The sequence below is a fragment of the Lactuca saligna genome, chromosome 8 (genome assembly GCF_052625555.1).
Source record: "Lactuca saligna cultivar CGN05327 chromosome 8, ASM5262555v1, whole genome shotgun sequence".
Taxonomy (NCBI): Eukaryota; Viridiplantae; Streptophyta; class Magnoliopsida; order Asterales; family Asteraceae; genus Lactuca; species Lactuca saligna.
In genome coordinates, this window is record NC_136424.1 from 244,095,549 (window position 1) to 244,107,220 (window position 11,672).

The following is an 11,672-nucleotide window of genomic DNA, read 5'->3' on the forward strand; positions in this document are numbered from 1 at the left end:
TTCTCTTGTGTAGCCGATTTTGGGGAGAGACATGGTCCTTATATAGTGTGTTGCATTAGGTAAAACCCTAATGTAACATGACTCTTCATTTCTCAATCCATGGGTTAACTCCATGGAGCATCCTATGGGTGGAACCCTACTTGATAATCCATGGAGCCTTTTAGCCCACTATATAAGATATGAAAGATTTACATAATCTACCCATATATTTAATTAGTTATTCTTTTGATCACTTAATTAATTCTAAATTAATTCTTGATCAAAACTAATTAAATAATATTATTAATATATAAGAACTTATAATATATTAACAAACCATATGTGTAATTTCTCTCATTTAGTTTATCCAATTGCATGGTGCCATGCAACCCAAATGGACCATGCCGGGTCAGGTCAAGTATTTACCAAAAATAGTTATGGACTTAGACACCTTATCCAACAATTATTTCATTTGAAAAGTTTCAAATTTCGTATGCTTTTACACTGGAAACTGTATTAACCAACTGTTTCAATTGGAGTGTCATTTTTCAAACTAATTATTGCAAATCTTATTATATAGTGTTTGTAACATCCCACAAAACACAGTCTGAAAATTTCGTTTAATTTAATGATAAAACCATAGTCAATAAACCTCATATAGAAATCATAAGCAATGTATCTCAAAATATTATAACAACTGTCAACTATATCAGAGTATAAACATCCCAGGTTGAACAAATGGTGTGTGCACTGCAATCTTCCCGAGCTCCTCTTTTGAATACTGAGTGCCTGAAACCAAAACTGAAACTGTAAGCACGAAGCTTAGTGGGCTCCCCCAAACTACCACATACCATACAATAACATATAAACACATATTGGGCCTTGCCCACTGCGTCAGGCCGAAGCCCGGAAACTGCATCGGACCGAAGTCCGGAACTGACTAGGACCTTGTCCCCTGCATCGGACCGAAGTCCAGAACTAACTGCATTGGACCGAAGTTCGGAACTGAGTGGGACCTTGTCCCCTGCATCAGACCGAAGTCCGGAACTAACTGCATTGGACCAAAGTCTGAAACTGACTGGGACCTTGTCCCCTGCATCGGACCGAAGTCCGGAACTAACTGCATCGGACCGAAATCCGGACCTGACTAGACATAGCATAGCATAGGATATCAAAAACACATATCAAATAGCATAACACACATGATCATAAACTCATATACTGCATACTACGTCAGGCCATAACCCATAACACTTAACACATAAATCCTGTCTGAGCCACGAAAGCATCAAACAAACTAACAACTGCATCGGACCAAAGTCCGGAAACTACTGCTACTAAACGGGCCGGTATTGTGGCCTTAGACCCGTTCCAATTGGAAGGAAACTCACCTCACACTGCTGAAGTCCCGCAAACACAATCCCACACTGTTGAAGTCCCGCAGACTCCACCCCAGTTGTTGGCTGACTGATTCCCGAACTGTCAACACCAAATAACACCCAATTAATAATTGGGTTCTAACACATAACTAAAAATACATGCTTTGGATAATTACTACACTACCCCTAGCTTGGCTTAACCAAGCCCAAGGCCCAATCTATAGGCCCAAAGTCAACTAGGGTTCAAAGTCCAACATATGGCCCAATTGATCAATCCAGTCCAACATGTATCATTTTAGGGCCCAATATCATACAACCATCTAGGCCCTAACTATGGCCCATCTATGGCACAATTTTCCAAATTGGGCCCAATCCTTCATATGGGCCTTACCCTAAAGCCCAACTAATTACTCTAGTCCATTTGATTATTCTCGGATCGCCCAATACAAAGCCCAAGTGAAATTACGGTTTCACATCAAATGATAACTAGGGTTAAGTGTTTCTTACTTAACCCACTAGGGACTTAATTCGTTAAGGACTTAATCCATTAAGTCCAATATTGCTTAGATTAATTTCTGCCAATGATTATTATTTAATATTTCACTTATTAGATAATTCTCGTGTGCCCTGATAAATTCCCAAATATTAATATTTTCTTAATTAGCTCATTAAGGACTTAGTCCATTAAGTTCTTTACTCTACTTGATAAATGACATGAAATAGTTTGGGCTTAATTCACAATCTAATCCCAATGGCCCAAAATTGGGTCCAATAGTCTAAGGCCCAATACTCATAATTAGGGTTTTCTAAACCCTAATTAGGGTTTCCACTCAAATATGGCCCAATAGGCCCAAAATCAATATCTAAGCCCATTAGGGTTTGCTAGCGGGCACCACCCACTACCACCTCGGGTAGTGGTGGTCGATGGTGGCTCACGGCGATGGCCACCACCCTAGGGTGGTGGTTTTCCGTTTCATTAATCTTTTGGAAATTACAATTACAATGCTTTATACACACACACACTAACTAACATACACACACACACAACTACACCGTGGTGGCCAGCGCCGGTGCTTGGCGGAAACCACCATGGCTGGCGGCCATGGTGGGTACCTATTCCATTATCCAGTATCAACACCATCAACAACCCACATATACGATTCTAACTTGTTCAAGGGGTTAGCCACCCACTTGGTGGCTCTCATCGATGGCAGCAGCAACCCAAGCATCAACAGTGGCGACTGTTGGACGGCAAAAACCTTGCCTTCTCGGAGATAGCACCACAGCAGGAGAGTAGGGATGAGAGAGGTAAAATGGCGACGCTTACGAGACGTGCACGACTGGCCTCCCTAACCCAATATCGGTTCAAGGCTCGCATATGTCGGCTATGCAAGATACCGACCTAACCACGAAATCTTTCCCGATCCTATTGACTGAGTCACGTCGGAGTAGCGGCCTCTCGTCCTCGTCGGTAACTAGATAATGCGACGGCTTCTTGGCATTGACAATGGTCGCGGTATCGGCTGGAACAACGAGCTCGTCGGTCTCGCCTAACAGGGCCAATGAAGACAACTACGGCTAAAGGAGGAGAATGAGAAGAAGAATAGTGGAGGCTCGGGGGTAGCAGGTTTATGGTGGTAGTCTCAGCGCCGGAAGTCTGAGAAGGAGGGTGACAGCTGGTGATGGGAGGCTTGAGGTTGGGAGAGATGACGGATGGGGAGTCACTAGGTGGCGGCTGCTAAGGATTAGGTTTAGGGTTTCACTTGGGTTATATCTTCATACACGGGAGGAAATGACAGGGCTTCACCGGTGTCCTTTCTTCAAACTTGTAATATTTTAACAAGTTTAGTCCCCCTCACCAGATTCATTTTCAAACAAAGTCCTTAATTTACCAATTCAACCCTGCCCTCTGAAATTCCTTTCAAATCAAGCCCAAGACTTACACTCTAGCCCCCGACCCCATAAAATCTTCTCAACTTAAATCCAAAACTTACCAAACAGACCCTGACCTCCGTAATCCTTTTCAATTTAGTCCCGAACACACTCTTTTAAACCCTGACTTCCAAAATTCTTCACAAATTAGTCGAGGACTCACATTTACTAATTTTATTTAAATAAACGGGGCGTTACAACTCTCCCCCACTTAAATTAGATTTCGTCCTCGAAATCACTCCTTACACGCCAACTACTCATGTAACTTGGCCATAACCCTTGGCAAACCCTAGCCTCCTCAGGGCAGCTGTGACCAATCATCCCAAAGCCTTAACATCTTCAGGCGAACTAGTCCCTCACAACAAGCTCACATCTACTTCCTCGAGATTCTGATGTCTTGAGATGGTCTGAATCCCTTATATGCCTGAAACCTTGACTGCCTGAAACTGTATGCTGACACATGGCTGCTTCCAAAATCCATCTAGGCCTTCCTGGTCTCAACTGATTCGACAATCATCTGAAGTATCGGGTTCCAGCCCAATTGTGGAGCCAAAGGGCTCCCTACTTAGTCACCTCACATGACTTCTAAACAAATTCCTCCTCTAGAACTATTTGCCACTAGTACCAATGCCACTGAGGCTCTAATAACTTGCTGATCTAACTGATCGAGTCCATACATCGAGTCCTGACGTCACCAAACCCAAAGCTAAAAGTGATTGCTACATGACCATTGGTAGCCTTATGTCATAAATGACCTCAAGAAACCCATTGCTTCTCTGCTCTCTTCTCTGTAGTGGCGCTTCTACAGTCTTATTACTGGCTTAACCAGGTCTAATCCGTCTGGGACATTCCAAAATCCAATCCATGGACTTCCATATCCTTACTACTATACCTGAAATGGTGGGTACTACTGTTCTTTCCGCGTCCTAACAACGCACTCACGCTATCTACCAACCTAGTGAATGCTACGGTTATGCCCGCAGAATCACCACACCCTATCACTGTCTAGCTGCTCGTGAATGCTACGGCTACACCCGCAGACTTACAACACTCTAACACTAACTGGCTACTAGTGAATGATACGGATACACCCGCAGACTTACAACACTCTATTACTATCTGGCTGCTAGTGAACGCTATGGCTACACCCGTAGACTTACAACACTCTAACACTATCTGGCTACTAGTGAATGCTACGGCTACACCCGCAACCTTACAACACTCTATCACTATCTGGCTGCTGGGGAATGCTGCGGCTATTCCGCAGTCCTGCTACACTCTCCATTCTGACTCTACACCGCCTACTAATCTGAAAGCATCCCATGCCGGACCTTCACTAAATTTGCATCTTGACTTACTCGAATCCTGTCGGCGATCCTCTAACTTGATTTTTCCCGAACCAACTATCATCTAACGTGATTACTATGTTCATCCTATAGGCTCGCTACACTTCCCGTACTGTCTACCTGCTTGTGAATGCTACGGCTGTCCTGTAGTCTTACATCCTAACTAATATCACGTCCTGCCGAGAAAATCTTCAACCTGGTTTCCCAAACCAATCATCTACTGATCGCTATTACACGCACTTAATACTGGGGAGTTTCCCAAGCCCAACTCACGTGTTTCTCAATCCAATCAGCCACTCAGACTACTATCTTGCTCAACAAAGTTGCGAACTCATCCCAGCTTCGTACTTTCTTCCGAATAAATCTCTGGTAATAACCCGCTAGACCTAGCAAGCTCCGAATCTCAATTGGAGACCTCGGAATCTCCCACTGCATCACGACCTCTAACTTGGCCGGATCTACTAGAATATTCTTCTGATTGACAAGGTGCCCAAGAAATTGTACCCTGCACAACCCGAACTCACAATTAGAGAACCTTGCGAAAATTTTCCCCCTCCTCAAAATCTCTAGCACCTCCCTCAGGTGCTTCTCGTGCTACTCCTCAGTCTTGGAATAAACCAAGATGACGTTGTACTCTCCCAATCCCGCAATCTGGGGAATTGGTCTATCACTATTCGCCAATGCTTCTCGATATATTGGCATATGACATCTCATAAAAAATACAATTCAGACACCAACTAAGGATAACTCAGGGTTACACTTACTCAAACCTCTGGAACGAAAGGCTCCCTTATGCAGTTTCCTGCAAGTGCTGCACCGAATCTGGTCCTGCTGGTCTCTCGAAAGCTAATCTGAAATCTACGGTCCCCTCCCGAGACCCCTCACTATAAGCAATTGATTTGGTTCCCTCTTACCAATGTGCTCCAAATCCATATCCCGCTCTCGAGCTATGGAAGTCATATCATTCAGGGTCTTGCATCCCGAGATACTCACAATCTCCCTGCTATCATTCTACAGTATGTTCTGATAACTTACCTTCTTCATTTCCTCATCTGCCGCATACTATGGTTCCATAAAAGTTCTTTCCCGAGACTTGGCAGTGATCTCTGCCACAGTCTCAGTCTTCTGGTGGAGATCTAACGACTCTTGCGCCAACTGTTGCGCCTCAATCGCCTGGGCACACACTGCTCAGAATCTGGTCTGGAAGTCATCCCATGACATAGCATCAACCACATCATCACTCAACTCACTACCAACCTCTTCCTATCAATCTCGTGCTCTACCCCGCTGGAGATAGGAGGTAAGTCAGATCTTGTCTCCTTTCGAGACAATGTCTGGTACGAAAAGCGTTGGTAACATCTACCAACCATCTGCTGCTAATAATAGGATCCCTAACCCACATGACAATCTAAAGCCTCACAAACTCTGAATTTCCCAAAACATCAACGGATGGGTCTCTATCATGACTATTATCTCAGTGCATAATGCACTCGGCCTCTCATCACAATCTCTATAATGCCCTCCTTGATCACACTGAGGATCACAGGAGTCTTGTCAATGATATTGCATGTAATTCTTAGATGGAATGAACTCCCTCATTTGATCATCAATCTGCCCAGCTCTAGAGTCCGAGCCTGATCCCTCGTCGACACCAGAACTACCATCTGGTCTACCATGTAGAATTACTATACTGGGTAATATACCATCACTAACATCACAATACTCATCCAAACTCGAGGGATCTCACACACTACAAGTTCCTTGGTCTTATCTTAGCCTTCCTTGATTCGAGTACGGATCCTCTGCTTTCAGTAGTACGGGTCCATACTACCTTCCACATCTATCCATACTTTCCTCAAGTACTGCCTCGACTCCACCAAGTCACTTCTACTACTACTGATCTCTGCTACTCTCATCCTAGGCTTGCCCTAGGGAAATATCTGACTCAACCAAATCCAGTCCTCAGCTACTGAAGGCCTCCTTGTAATGCCAATTAGCCATCACCCAAATACCATCACATGTGACGAGGCTCAGATAATCTTTCGAGTAAAAGACTCTTCCCTACAACGGTTAGACTCAAACAAGAGCTGCGTAATAGGGCCAAATCTAGCACTCTGAGATTATTCAACCCTCATCACATGTGATGTGACGTATTCACCTAATGGCTAACTCCCATCACTCTGAGTCCCACAAAGCACAAAGCAAGTAGCATTCAGACACAAGAGACTACTCAAGCAACTCTATCCTCATAACAAGAAACTGTACTAGCATATAATGCTAAGCTCATAATATCAGGTATAACCTAAACAGGATATCCTACTACTGTCTACTCAATACTAGCATGCAATTATCATAAAGCCAAAACACATATAGCAGGCTCATAAGGCATCCTCCTAGATCCTTAGTCCTATTCTAGCATGTTGTTCTACTGAAACTGGAACTGTTATACATAACATAATCTTGTATGGGTAATTTGGGAGTACTTACTTGAGCTCGGCTGATTGCATGCACCACACCCTTTTCTCTTTTTAAAATTCTTTTCGCTTTTTCTAAAACTCTTTTCCTTATACCTTTTCTAAAATTGTTTTCTTTTCTTAAAATCTTTTTCTAAATATGGTTTTTCTCTTGAAAACTTTATACCACTTCCTTAGTTTGAGTTCAGACACACCCGAAAGTGTGCCCAAATCCTTCAAACCAAGGCTATGATACCAACTTGTAACATCCCAAAAACACAGTCTGAAAATTTCATCTAATTTAATGACAAAACCATAGTCAATAAACCTCATATAGAAATCATAAGCAATGTATCTCAATATATTATAACAACTATCAAATATATCAGAGTATAAACATCCCAGGCTGAACAAATGGTGTGTGCACCGCAATCTTCCCGAGCTCCTCTTTTGAAAACTGAGTACCTGAAACCAAAACTGAAACTGTAAGCACGAAGCTTAGTGAGCTCCCCCAAACTACCACATACCATACAATAACATATAAACACATATTGGGCCTTGCCCACTGCATCGGGCCGAAGCCCGGAAACTACATCGGACCGAAGTCCGGAACTGACTGGGACCTTGTCCCCTGCATCGGACCGAAGTCGGAAACTAACTGCATCGGACCGAAGTCCAGAACTGAGTGGGACCTTGTCCCCTGCATCGGCCCGAAGTCCGGAACTAACTGCATCGGACCGAAGTTCGAAACTGACTGGGACCTTGTCCCTGCATCGGACCGAAGTCCGGAACTAACTGCATCAGACCGAAATCTGGAACTGACTAGGCATAGAATAGCATAGCAAAAGCACATATCAAATAGCATAACACACATGATCATAAACTCATATACTGCATACTACGTCAGGCCATAGCCTATAACACTTAACACATAAATCCTGTCTGAGCCACGACGGCATCAAAGAAACTAACAACTGCATCGGACCAAAGTCTAGAAACTATTGCTACTAAACGGGCCGGCATTCTGGCCTTAGACCCGTTCCTACTGAAAGGAAACTCACCTCACACTGTTGAAGTGCTGCAGACACAATCCCACACTACTGAAGTCCCGCAGACTCCACCCCAGCTGCTGGCTGACAGATTCCCGAACTGTCAACACCAAATAACACCCAATTAATAATTGGGTTCTAACACATAACTAAAAATACATGCTTTGGATAATTACTACACTACACCTAGCTTGGCTTAACCAAGCCCAAGGCCCAATCTATATGCCCAAAGTCAACTAGGGTTCAAAGTCCAACATATGGCCTAATTGATCGATCGAGTCCAACATGTATCATTTTAGGGCCCAATATCATACAACCATCTAGGCCCCAACTATGGCCCATCTATGGCCCAATTTTCCAAATTGGGCCCAATCCTTCATATGGGCCTTACCCTAAAGCCCAACTAATTACTCTAGTCCATTTGATTATTCTCGGATGGCCCAATACAAAGCCCAAGTGAAATTACGGTTTCACATCAAATGATAACTAGGGTTAAGTGTTTCTTACTTAACCCACTAGGGACTTAATCCGTTATGGACTTAATCCATTAAGTCCATTATTGCTTAGATTAATTTCTACCAATGATTATTATTTAATATTTCACTTATTAGATAATTCTCGTGTTCCTGATAAATTCCCAAATATTAATATCTTCTCAATTAGCTCATTAAGGACTTAGTCCATTAAGTTCTTTACTCTACTTGATAAATGACATGAAATAGTTTGGGCTTAATTCACAATCTAATCCCAATGGCCCAAAAGTGGGTGCAATACGTCTAAGGCCCAATACTCGTAATTAGGATTTTCTAAACCCTAATTAGGGTTTCCACTCAAACATAGCCCAATAGGCCCAAAATCAATATCTAAGCCCATTAGGGCTCAAACATAGCCCAATAGGCCCAAAATCAATATCTAAGCCCATTAGGGTTTGCTAACGGCACCACCCACTACCACCTCAGGTAGCGGTGGTCGATGACGGCTCACGGTGGCGGCCACCACCCTAGTGTGGTGGTTTTCCATTTCATTAATCTTTTGGAAATTACAATTACAATGCTTTATACACACACTAACTAACACTTACACACACTCAACCACACCGTGGTGGCCGGCGGCGGTGCTTGGTGGAAACCACCATGGCTGGCGGCCATGGTGGGTACCTATTCCATTATCCAGTATCAACACCATCAACAACCCACATATGCGATTCTGACTTGTTCAAGGGCTTAGCCACCCACCTGGTGGCTTTCATAGATGGCAGTAGCAACCCAAGCGGCAACAGCGGCGGTTGTTGGATGGTAGAAACGATGCCTTCTCGGAGATAGCGCTACAGCAGGAGAGTAGGGACGAGAGAGGTAAAATGGCGAGGCTTACGAGACGTGCACGACTTGCCTCCCTAACCCCATATCAGTTCAAGGCTCGCATATGTCGGCTACGCGAAATACCGACCTAACCACGAAATCTTTCCCGATCCTAATGACTGAGTCACGTCGGAGTAGCGTCCTCTCATCCTCGTCGGTAACTAGATAACGCAACAGCTTCTTGGCATTGACAACGGTCGCGGTATCGGCTGGAACAACGAGGTCGTCGGTCTCACCTGACAGGGGCAATGAAGACAACTACGGCTGAAGGAGGAGAATAAGAAGGAGAATAGTGGAGGCTCGGCGGCAGCAGGTTTATGGTGGTAGTCTCGGCGCCGGAAGTCTGAGAAGGAGGGTGACAACCGGTGATGGGAGGCTTGAGGTTGGGAGAGATGACGGCTGGGGAGTCACAAGGTGGCAGCTGCTAAGGATTAGGTTTAGGGTTTCACTTGGGTTATATCTTCATACACGGGAGGAAATGACGGGGCTTCACCCGTGTTCTTTCTTCAAACTTGTAATATTTTAACAAGTTTAGTCGCCCTCACCAGATTCATTTTCAAACAAAGTCCTTAATTTACTAATTCAACCCTGCCCTTTGAAATTCCTTTCAAATCAAGCCCAAGACTTACACTCTAGCTCCCGACCCCATAAAATCTTCTCAACTTAAATCCAAAACATACCAAACAGACCCTGACCTCCGTAATCCTTTTCAATTTAATCCCGAACACACTCTTTTAAACCCTGACTTCCAAAATTCTTCACAAATTAGTTTGGGACTCACATTTACTAATTTTATTTAAATAAACGGGGCGTTACAGTGTTATATTGTATGTTTTACAAATGATTTTCCACTTCATTATTGTTAAAAGTCAATAAACTTAGAACTTTAGATACGTCCTCGGTAACACTCCACATAGATATGCACGTGGAGGACCACCTTTGTAACCAGAATCAAAAACAGGAATGCCCACATTATTACTTGTAAATTTGTTAATCTTAATAATTGGAGATACGCGCGTGGAGGACCACCTTTGAAACACTCCACAGAGATACACGAGTGGAGAACAGCCCTTGTAATCAGAATCTCCTGGATGGTGAGCGTGAATTGAGAGTATAGATCTATACGGGGCTGACTACCCCGCACTTCGCTGCTAGCTACAGTGGGACCGGCAGTTCTACGGGTGACGAAAGTCATAAAATGATACTGGACTTCTTATTGCCATATCTACTCTATCATATAGTTATGGAACTCGCAATTTTGATAACAAAGATTTAATTGTTGGTAATAACGGATCTAGTAAACTAATAACCTTAAGAATTAGTTTACATCTCACACAATAGTTATATATACGTGTTAAAACTAACATACATTTCATGGATAACCAGGCTTTCAGGAAACTTCACACAAACACTTTTAGTATGGTTGATACTTGTACATTACATTCAAAACCGATAACCAACTACAAACTTTTAAGGAAAATAAGGGTTTAACCTGGGATTACAGAACTGTTCATAACCAGACTGTATAACAAACGGATAACTAAACTTTACTTATAAGAAAATATGGGATTTTCTTGGATAACACTTTTTCAGAAAACCAAAGGAAACTTGTTCATTTTAAGAAAACAAACCGCTTATGAACTCACCAGCTTTATGTCGATATTTCAAAATTGCTTGTATTCTCAGGTCCACATTAGACAGGTACCTTGTGATCTTTTGGAGAAGACGGAGCGTTTTAGCAGACTCGTCTTTATTTTTGTTCATTTTGGATGTATATATCTATAATCATGTATAACTTTACTTTCAAACAAATGTAAATATTCCTATGTAATGTAATGTTTTGTGTTTACTCTGCTTGCTATGTACATTGGTTGTGATACTTTACGTGATGTCCTCCGCCCCGGAACGTTTCCACCATCGGTTTCGGGGTGTGACAAATCGGTATCAGAACCCATGTTTATAGTGAACTAAGTATACCAAACCTTACATGGTATAAGACTAAAAACACTAAGGGGCCGAAGTGCTCTAAACTAAAAGTATACTTTAAAATATAAGTATTTTTCCAAAGTATACAGGAATACCTAAATGTTAGAGACCGTAACAACGAGTAGAACAAAACATAAGTAATTGGGTATTGAACGTTGCGGTTAAACCTGGGTAGTTATGTAGTCGTGTC